This window comes from Rhinopithecus roxellana, chromosome 21 (genome assembly GCF_007565055.1).
Source record: "Rhinopithecus roxellana isolate Shanxi Qingling chromosome 21, ASM756505v1, whole genome shotgun sequence".
NCBI classification, from domain to species: Eukaryota; Metazoa; Chordata; class Mammalia; order Primates; family Cercopithecidae; genus Rhinopithecus; species Rhinopithecus roxellana.
The window spans coordinates 31,319,037-31,330,255 of NC_044569.1; positions in this window are offsets into that span (position 1 = coordinate 31,319,037).

Below are 11,219 nucleotides of genomic sequence, written 5' to 3' on the forward strand. Positions count from 1 at the left end.
GGAGCAAGGTCACATGTGTTGTGCCTTAGCAAAGGGCTGCACTGTGTCCATGCCCTAGAGATCTATAGAAGTTTGAACTTTAGAATAATGACTTAAGGTATTTGGCAGAAAATATTTATAAGCAGCAAAGCAATTCAAGATATGCCCTAGCTGTTTCTAACATCCTAAACTCAAGTGTAGGAACAAAGAAAATGACTAAAAATTTGAACTTATGTTTAAAGGGGAGGCAGAGCATACAAGTTTGAAAATCTGCAAGCTGACCATGTGGCAGAGAAAGAAACAACATTATCAGGAGAAGAATCCAAGCAGGCTGTGGAGCAACCACTTGCTTGAAAGATTTACATAATGAAAAGGGACCCAAGTGCTAATAAGCAAGATCCTGGGGAAAAGGCCTTCAAGGCATTTAAGAAATCTTCTAGGCATTTCCTCCCATCACAGACCCAGAGACAATGGGGTACTGACTGGTTGCAGGGGCCCAGGGCACCACTGTCCTGTGTCACCTCACAGTAATGTTATTTTACTGTGAGGCTGCTCCTCACCTCCAGGCCATTCCAGCTCCAGACTCAACTCTGAGGACCCCAAATACAGCTTGGGCTGCCACTTCAGAGGGTGCAAGCCATAAGCCTTGACATGGTGGTTAACCTGCAGATGAGGAGAGTGCAGGAGTGAAGTCTGTGGGTGAGCCGTATGTAGGAGTAAAGGAAGTTTGACAGCCCCCATCTATATATCAGCGGATGTACGGGAAAGTCTGGGTGCCCAAGCAGAAACCTGCTGCAGGGGTGGAGCCCTCACAGAAAACTTGCATTAGGGCAGCATGGGGAGCAAATGTGGGAATGTGGGATTGGAGCCCTCACACAGAATCCCCACTGGGACACTCCCCAGTGAAGCTTTGGGGACGGGGCCACTGTCCTCCAGACCTCAGAATGGTAGATCCACTGGCAGCCTGCACCCTGCACCAGGAAGAGCCTAAGGCATTCGGCTCCAACCTGTGAGAGCAACTGCAGGGACTGTAGCCTGCAAAGACACAGAAGCCCATCTTTTGAAATAGTGTGTCCTGGATGTGGGACATGGGGTAAAATAAGAATATTTTGGAGCTTTAAGCTTTAATGATGCCCTGCTGGGTTTTGAACTTGCATGAGACTGATAGCCCCTTTCTTTTGCTAATTTCTCACTTTTTGAATGGAAATGTTTACCCAGTGCCTACACTCCCATTGTATGTAGGAAGTTAATAGCTTGACTTTTTTTTTTTTTTTTTTTTTTTTTTTGTAGACTCATGCTCATAGGTGAAAGGGACATGCCTTGGCTCACATGAGAAATTTGAGTTAATGCTGGAATGAGTTAAGACTTTGGGGGACTGTTTGAAAAGGCATGATTGTATTTTGAAATGTGACAAGGATATGAGATGTGAGTTACAAGGATTTGGATATTTGTCCCCATACAAATCTCATGTTGAAATATAATCCCCAGTGTTGGAAGCGGGGCCTCAGGGGAGGTGTTTTGCTTATGAAAACAGATCTCTCATGGCTTGGTGCTGTCCTTGCAATAGAAAGTTCATGCAAGTTCTGTTTGTTTAAGTGTGGCACCCCCGTACCCTCTCTCTTGCTCCTGCTCCCGCAACATGAGATGACTGCTCCTGCTTCATACTCCACAATAAGTACAAACTCCTTGAGGCTTCCCCAGGAGCCAAACAGATGTTGTGCTATACTTGTACAGCCTACCAAACCAGGAACAAATTAAACTCTTTTCTTTTTTTTGCGGTGGGGGGAAGTGTGTGGGTTGAGGCAGAATCTTACTCTGTCACCCAGGCTGGAGCACAATGGCATGATCTCGGCTCACTTCCACCTTCACCTCTTGGTTCAAGTGATTCTCTTGCCTCAGCCTCCCAAGTAGCTGGGACTACAGACGCACACTACCACACCTGGCTTATTTTTGTATTTTTAAAGTAGAGACATGGTTGTGCGATGTTGGCCATGCTGATCTTGAACTCCTGACCCCCGGTGATCTGCCCGTCTCAGCCTCCCAAAGTGCTGGGATTACATGTGTTACAGGTGTGAGCCACTGCACCCAGCCAACTCTTTTCTTTATAAATTACCCAGTCTCAGGTATTCCTTTATGGCAATGCAAGAATAGCCTAATACAGCGGGGCAGGAAGACCCGTAATGAGATGGGGAAGTGACACAGGGAAGATGCATTAAATGGAGTGTTATGAAGCCAAGCATCACTGGGGATATCTGGAACTCAATGCTGTGAGGAAATTCTGAGACTCGTCTAAAACAGATACCTCTGAATGATTTCATTCAAGGAGCAAGAAGCCTAGGGTATTTATACATCAGCTTTAGAGTTACCGTTTGAGGACAGCTCCCAGGGTATGCTAGCTTCCTGGCATTTCTGCCTGTGGTACTCATGGGGGGAAAAAAAAGCTTTCATGACAGTCATAGAAACACAGAGAAAAACAGCTGAAAGTCTGGGAGACACTTTGCTACCTCCAAGGGAAATGCTGGGGCCCCGATCACCTCTGTAGTCATTCACAGACACATTTATGTATATGTCAAAAGCCAAGTGTTTGTGTTCGAACATTCATGTATATGTAAATGATAAATATATTTACATCCGCATATTGACAAAGCATGACAACAAATATCTCATGTAAGTGATTTTTTGGGGCAATAGAACAAATTTGTTTGTGATACAGTGTGGTATAGAATGTTATGCATTATTAAAATGTTAACATAAAAAAGCACTGGGATTGACTTTGAAAAAAATGACAGCTAAAATGAACACAGTTTCCTTTTTTCTCAAAGGAAATGATGCTCTGTGGAATTTCACTACACAACTATTCAATTTTAGAAACTTTATCACAAAAGGCAAAATATTTTTGGAGAATATGTGCACATTTCATCTATGACTTCTGAATATTACTAATGAGCAACAAATAGTGTTTTAAAAGTTGTTCTTTTAAGGATGAAGGAGTCAAATGTATGATTTTACAAAATTGCAATTTCTTATTCTAAGTTTTATGGTAAACTCGCAGTGGTGTAATTGATGAAAGAAAGGAAGAAAATAATTCCTATATCCTCTACAAGCTGTTTTTCTATTTCTATTTAAGAGAAAATAGAGAAATATTAATCCTTTTGCTATAGAGTTGTAAAAGGTATTCCTTAGGAGGAATAATTCATACAAGGAAAAAGTATCGTTTACTATCTGTCTCATATACATTTTCCAAAAATACATCTTTTCCTCAAAATAAGAATTAGTGTTTTGTCAAACCATTTGATTCCCTACCTTCTCAAGATATATACTTATAAATGTTTATAAATAAATCTCTTCCAGTATGCGCAATTTTAGAAATTATATTTAGAAATTCTAACATTGATAACTTTTGATAGCAATTACTTGATTGACCATTGACCAGTATTGAGAATACTAAATGTTATATTTTAAAGATCTATAAAGAAGTGAAATTGTGCACACATTCCTCTAAAAATAGAAATTCATGTAGTAAGTTGTGACTTTTAAAATAAAATGCATTGTGTAGATTGAAACTCTTATATTTAAATGTAGAAATGAATTTTAAATAAAAATATCAAATGAATAAATGGAAATACAAGAAAATTATGTGTTTTTGTTAGGTTAATATCATCACATAGCATTGTTTTGCCTTTATTACTTAATTTCTCTGCTATAACATTATAGTACTTTCATGATATAAACATATTAAAGCAGACATTAAGGATGTGAGATATACAATGCATGTCTTTAAAGTAAGTGTTGAACCTAATGTCAAAATTTTATGAAACAGGGCACTTTATTTCTTAATGTTGTTTCATTTTAATTTGGCCTAAAAGTTTCTGTTTCTGACGTGTAAGTACTTATCGTCCTTAAATTTTCTAAGAAATTACAAAATGATAGGGATTACTATCAGTCAATCTGGTTTCTTCTGCTTCTAAAATGTCACCATAGGAAGAAGGGGGGAAGGAAGGAAGCACTGGGGTGGGGTGCAGTGGGGTGGGGAGGAGGGTGCTGGGGAGCAGGGACAGGCCGTATTGATAGGAAAAGTGATTGAAACACTGGAATCCAAGCTGAGGAGTAAGTGGGGGCATTGCAGCTGAAGAGAACAAGTTTATCATTTTCATGGGTAGCCATTCTTGGCTATGTGTTGACTATTCCGGTCTTATTTCTCCCAACTCAGCCAGCTCCATTCCTTCCTGATCTACATTCCAAAGCCGGTGAGTAAATCTAGCTCGTAGGGCTACCAAGTGGTCATTCACTCATGGTTTCACATAAATGGCTCCAACTCTGAAAAGTCTCATCATTACTCTCACTATTCCTTCCATCAAGTTAGTAGGTACCTTTTTTTTTTTTTTTTTTTTTTTTTGAGACTGAATCACGATCTCGGGGTTCACTGCAACCTTTACCTCCTGGTTCGAGCTATTATCCTACTTCAACCTTCCCAGGAGACTGGACTACAGGCACATGCCAGCACGCCTGGCTAATTTTTGTATTTTTAGCAGAGACGGGGTTTCACCATGTTGGCCAGGGTTTCTCACACCTCTGACCTCAGGTGATCCACCTGCCTCGGGCTCCCAAAGTGCTGGGATTACAGGTGTGAGCCACTGCGCCCGTTACCCAGTTACCCAGTTAACTTCTAATTGCCCTAATCATCCCCCAGGTATCAGTCTAAAACTCATTTTTCTCAGTGAAGTCTTTTCTTACTCTCAATAATTGCTCTTGGAGCACCTTGACATTTTTCCTCATTTGCCATATATCTCATGTCATCATCATTTCTTTTTTTAATTGCCTGCCATTCCCCATATTAAGTATGCACTATAGAATTAAGCTCAGTAAATGTGCCTAGTATTCAACACTTAGCTTAGGCTTTGCACATCACAAATGAGCCGAGAGAGAGAGAACTAAATCCTTTAGAACAAGGACTTGAAAAACACAAAATGGTGTTATAGGGTGCATAATGCATTACAATTTTCAAAGGATTCTCTCATACACATTGTTTTAGGCAAGACACTTGGTTAAATTTTTATTTCTCCTCACATATTTTTGCTTAGGCAAGGTGTTGACTTTATTCTCTCCTATCACTGTATGAATGGGCGTGTAACCAACACTGTAAAGTGGCTCCTCCAATCCCCGTCTATGAATTATAAAGTGGGATCTTATTCCCACCACAAAAGGCATGGGTATGCTTCCTGATTGGTTTTCTTAGTGTGAGCGTACCTGCCCCTGGATCATCTGGCATAGCTAGAAGACTAAGTATTATTTTTGGCCTACCTTGGCCACATACCGTCCTGAGGGATTGGTGGAATGTGATTTTATTTTCATTTAAGAGGTAGAGGAGAGGTGATGGGAAAATATAATTGGTAGACACTACTTAAATTGCCTCAATTTGTTACACTGTCAGTATTGGAATATTACTTTTATTTAAATGAGGAAGCTGAAGATCATAGTGATTAACCATATGTTTTAAGCACTTAATATTGATCCGGGAAATTGAGAGATTATCACACACTGATGTCAAAATTGGAGTTTTTTTTTTTTTGTCCGAAACTCACATTTTTCTTCATATGTGCTGTGTATCTAAACAGACATATTGCCTACTGCTTAGTTAGAGTCTGTTGGTAATTCACCTTATCCCCAGGACACCTCTTCCAGATCTGGAGAGCAGGAATTTTAGAGTGTATGCATTGATGTGAGAAACACAGTAGGGGATTCAATCCAAAACAAAGTTTCTTTTGCTTTGCTTTTCTTCATTTCCTGACAGTTCTTCCAAATAATTGTTATATAATGCTAATATTGGAGAGATAATAATATAAACATTATGCAAAGAAAGCATCAATGGTCATTAAGTTACAAAAAGTGAGTGTTAGGCATGATGTCTATAAAAAACAGTATGAGAGTTTTCTTGCTATTCAGTTGCACTGACTTGATAGGGCCAATACCTAAATGTTTCACAGTCACCCTTGTATAAATCTAGTGCACTCTAGTCAGGAAAAAAAAAAAAAAAAAAAAAAAGCATGGTAGCTCTTTCAGATTGCTTTTCCACATTATAAACATTTAAGTCATGAAGTATCATAAAGAACATGTCTAGATTTGTAATGTTACAGATGAGGAAATGGCGACCCTTAAAACTGAAGTGAATATTCAAATATTAAGTAGTTATTATCACTCAGAATCAAAATGAATAACGGAGTCTTCTAAACTCTTTAGCCAGTGCTTTTTCATTAGGCCATAATTACCAGATGCTATGTTACCACAGAGTAATAATTCACTTGATTTAGGAATGGAGTTGTATTTCAAAGTATATACTATGACAGGGGACACATTTATCTTGTGACTATAAAACACTCTTTCTCTATATTTAAAAATGGGAACTATCTTAGGGACATGTACAATGTATCAGAGATCAATAATACATTAAAATTAAACCAATAAGAAAGTACTAGTGATAATGTTATTCTCTACATTTTCATATAGAAGCAAGTATGTTATAAGCAGTGGCAAAAAACGATAAACAGCAATGATGAGAAAAAAATGAGGCTCTTTTGTGTTTTTAGGGAATATATGTTTGATGTAAATTAAATTAATAAAGAAGTTGATCCACTCTATTTTATACCAAAATTTCATATTTTAGGAGATGGTGTCTTACTGAGAGAGAAAAAAAAGGTTTATAACTGTATTAGTTACTTCTGGCTGCTATAATAAATTATCATAAATTTGGTGGTTTAAAACAACACAGATTTATTATTTTACAGTTCTAGAGGTTAGAAGTTTGGTGTGGGTAATCCTAAGCTTGCCCCAGCATGTCTGCAGTCTGCATTCCCTCTGAAGGCTCCAATTCTTTTCCAGGTTCTAGAGAGCTCCTGTGTTCCCAGGCTTTTAGTTCCTTGCTCCATCTTCAAGCCAACTACATAACACCTTCAAATCTCTCTTCCTCTCTCTGACCATGGCTCCTGATTTCATCATCATAGTTCCTTCCTTTTAAAAACACTCTTGTGGATACATTAGGCCCACCATAGATTCAGGATAATCTCCCAATCTGAAATCCTTAATTACATACTTAAACCTTATTTTTTCACATAAAGCAACATATTCCAGAGATTAGGACATGGACACTTTGGGGAGAAGGGTATAATTCAGCCTGCCACAGTCTCCTATTGGACGGATATGATGACTTTTTGAAGAGAAAAAACATCTGACATATAGTGCCTTGGTACTTTTAATGTTTGATGTTGGGATGCCAATTCAGTTCTTCATTGCCAGTCTTACCAAAATTTCTTATACCAAAGTCCTAGTTTATTCATACATATATAATAAATAAATAAATAAATATTTCCTTAAATGTGGCAGTTGGTTTCTTAAGAAAAATATATAAAATTGACAAATCCTGAACTAGACTAACAAAAGGAGACTCAAATGACAAAGTTTGAGAAATGAAAGAAGAGATGTTATAAATAATGCCTCAGAAATGTAAAGGATCAAGAGGGATTTTTATAAACAATTGTATAGTAAAAAAATGAATAACCTAAGAGAATGTATAAATCTCTAGAGATATAGAATGTATCAAAGCCAAATTGACAAGAAATAACCTGAACAAACCAATAAAAATCAGGAGATTGAACCAGTAATCCATAACCTCCCAACATAGAAAATACCAGGGCCAGTTGGCTCTACAGGCAAATTCTATCAAAAATCAGAAGCAAATGAATACCAATCTTTAACCCTTTCAGAAAAATAAAAAAAGGAAATAGTTCTCAACTCAATTTTATGAGGCTAGCACCACCTATGCCAAAGCTAGGCAAAATACCACAGAAAAAAAGTATAGATATAGATGCAAAAATTGTTAATAAAATGCTAGCAAATACCACATCAAAAATATTACACACAATGACCCAGTGGAATTTATTCCTAGGATGCAAGGTTGATTCAACATAAACAATTCAGTCAATGTGATTTACTGCATTAACAGACAAAAATGGAAAAACCACACCATCATCTCAATAGAATCAGAAAATACATTTGACAAAGTTTAACATCCATTCATGGTAAAAACCCTTACCCATTTAGATACAGAAGGAACTTACCTAAACACAAAAAAGACCACATATGAAAAACATGCAGCTACCATCCCAATCAAAGTAGAAAAACTGAAAGCTTTTTCTCTAAGATCCAGGAAAGGGCAAGGATGCCCACTCTCCCCACTTTGTTTAGCGCAGTACTGGCAGTTCTAGCCAGAGCAATCACACAAGAAAAGGAATAAAGAAAGATATTCAAACAGGAAAAGAAAGTAAAATTATCTCTGTTTCCAGATGACCTGATCCTTTTTGTAGAAAACCATAAAAACTCTTTTAAGAAAGAAACTGTTAGAGCTAATAAATAATCTAAGTAAAGATGTAGGATACAAAGTAAATGTTTGTAAATTTTTTTAAAACAAACAAAAAAATTCAAAAAGGAAGTGAAGAAATCAATCTCATTTACAAGAGCATCAAAAAGAATAAATACTTAGATTGAAATTTAATGAAGGAAGTGAAAGATTTGTCCACCAGAAACTATAAAACATTGATGGAAAACATTAAAGATGACACAAATAAATTGTTAAAATCCCATGTTCATGGACTATAAGAATTAATAGTGTTAAAATGTCCATAGTTTTTTACAGATTCAATATTATGTCTTTCAAAATTCCACTGGCACTTTTCACAGAAATAGAAAAAAAAGTAAAAGTTTTATTGAATCATAAATTACACTGAATAGCTAAAGTAATCTTGAGCAAGAAGAACCAAGTTGAATATGTAATACTTCCTTATTTCAAATTACATTACAAAGACATAGTAATGAAAACAGTATGACACTGACATAATCATAGGCACATAGACAAATGAAACAGAAAAGAATACTAGAAATAAATTCACACATATACAGTCAACTAGATTTTGGCAAAGTTACCAAAAATATCTAATGTAGAAAGGATAGTTTCTTCAGTAAGTGATCATGAGAAACTCGATAGTCACATGAAAGAATAAAATTGGACCCTTAAGCAATACACAAAAAAACTCAAAATGGGTTAAAGATTGAACATAAGATCTGACACTCCTAGAAGATAGAAGAAAATCTCCTTGACATTCATCTTGGCAATAATTTTTTGGTTATAACACCAAACACTCAGGCAAAAAGGCAAAAATAAACAAGTCGTACTACATCAGACTAAAAAGCTTCTGCACAGCAAAGGGAACAATCAACAAAATAAAAAGGCAATCTAAACATGGAGAAAACATATTTGCAAATCATGCATCTAATAAGAAATTGGTCTCCAACGTATATGAGAACTCAGTAGTATATATAAGTAATCTAATTAAAAACTGGTCAAAAGGGCCAGGCATGGAGGCTCACGCCTGTAATCCTAGCACTTTAGGAGGCCAAGACAAGCGGATCACGAGGTCAAGAGATCAAGACCATCATGGCCAACACAGTGAAACCTCGTCTCTACTAAAAATACAAAAATCAGCTGGGTGTGGTGGCGTGCACCTATAGTCCTGGGTACTCAGGAAGGTGAGGCAGGAGAATCTCTTGAACCCAGGAGGCATAAGTTGCAGTGAGCTGAGATCACGCCACTGCACTCCAGCTTGGCGACAGAGTCAGACAGCATCTCACAAAAAAAAAAAAAAAAAATTGGTTAAAAAACTTGAATAGATATTTCTTATAGGGAGACTTACAAATGATCAACAGGTATATAAAAGCATCCTGAACATCACTATCTTCAGAGAAATTCAAATCAAAACCACGATCACATATCATATCACACCTGTTAGAATGGCTATTATGAAAAAGACAAGAGTTAGCAAGTGTTGGCAAGGATGTGGAGCAAAGGAGACCCTTGTCTATTGTTGGTGGAAATGTAAATTGGTACAGCCATTATGGAAAAACATAATGAGGTTACCGATAAAATTAAAAATAGAACTACGATATGATCCAGCAATTTCACTTCTGAGTGTATATCCCAAGAAATGAAATCACTGTCTCCAATAGATATATGTATTTCTGTGTTCGTTAATGCATTATTTATAGTAGCCTGTGTCATTTAATGTATAAATGGATTAAAAAGTGATAGATAACTTATATGATATTACGCATATGTTGCTATATACATATACATGGTGAAATACCATTAAGCCTTAAAATATAAGGAAATCCTGAATTTTTGACAATGTGGATGAAACTTGAGGATGATATGTTAAGTGAAATAAGTCAGACACAAAGGAAAATACTGCATGATCTCACTTACACTTGGAATCTAAAAACTCCAGGTCAGGCATGGTGGCTCACATCTGTAATCCCAGCTCTTTGGGAGGCCAGGGTGGGCAGATCACTTAAGGTCAGGAGTTCGAGACCAGGTTGGCCAATATGATGAAACTCCATGTCCAGAAAAAGTACAAAAATTATCCAGGGGTGGTGGTGCAGACCTGTAATACTAGCTACTCAGGAGGCTGAGGCAGGAGAATTGCTTGAACTCAGGAAGAGGAGGTTGCAGTGAGCAGAGATTCCACCATTGCACTCCAGGCTGGGTGACTGTGTGAGTGCAATTCCATCTCAGATAGAATAAAACAAAATACAATAAATTAAAACAAATAAATAAACTAAATCTGCAAATTCATAGAAGCATAGAATCAAATTCTAGTTACCAGGTGCCAGGATTTGGGGGAAATAAAAACATGTTTATCAAAGGGGACAAAAATTTGTCTATGTAAATTCTAGTGATCCAATGTACAGCATGGGTAGCTATAGTTAATAATGCTGTTTTGTATTCCTAAAATTAGCTATGTGAGTAGACCTGAAGTAGTCTCACTGCACCAAAGAAATAAATGATAACCATATAAGATAATGATATGCTAATTCGTTTTACCATATTAATCATTTCACCATATATGTATATCAAAACATCACATTGTATACCACAAATCTATATGCTTTGTATTTCATTCTTTTTTAAAAAGAAACCATCCAATTAAGAGTATAGTAATCAAATCATCAGAAGACAGTTACTTGGAATCTTATGAAACAGAATTTGGTTTCAAATAGAAATTATAATTTATTCATTTCTTTCAGGAAATCCATGAATACGACTTTCTCTTATTTATTCTCTTTTATTAAGGTGTTAATTTTATCAACAGATCCTAAGCAAGATCTCTTTTTCTACATATATTAGAAATGAATAT